We start from the raw sequence: 538 nt of genomic DNA on the forward strand, positions 1-538 counted from the left end.
GGCAGCTGTACCTGTACACGCCATCCAAGCTCTGTTTGAGACAATGCCCAAGCGTATCAAGGCCGTTATTACGGCCAGAGGTGGTTGTTCTGGGTACTGATTTATCAGGATCTACGCACCCAAATTGCGTCAGAATGTCAGCTCTAGTATAATATATTTGTCCAATTACTACCCGTTTATCATCTGTATTTCTTCTTGATGTAGCAATTTTAATGGCCAGTAGTGTAGGTGTGGCGGGAAATCACACATGGCAGGTATTTTAGCACCAGTAGAGCAATGCTCTTGCGATAGTAAAAATCTGAAACAGTGAATACCTTTCTTTTCCCGCTTACTGCAAAGAAGAGTAAAATACCGTGAGTAGGTGGTCAATTCCAACGTATACACAGACCAAAACAGTTGCGGAAACAGAAATTTTATTTTAGTTTTGTGACAGAGTGTCTTATTATTCATCAACAGTGGTTTCCTTTGTTATGTCAGTTTCCTATCCTGGTTTCCTTTGTTATGTCAGTGGAGCTAATGAGAAGTCAGCTGTGGCAAT

The sequence above is a fragment of the Schistocerca americana genome, chromosome 2 (genome assembly GCF_021461395.2).
Source record: "Schistocerca americana isolate TAMUIC-IGC-003095 chromosome 2, iqSchAmer2.1, whole genome shotgun sequence".
Taxonomy (NCBI): Eukaryota; Metazoa; Arthropoda; class Insecta; order Orthoptera; family Acrididae; genus Schistocerca; species Schistocerca americana.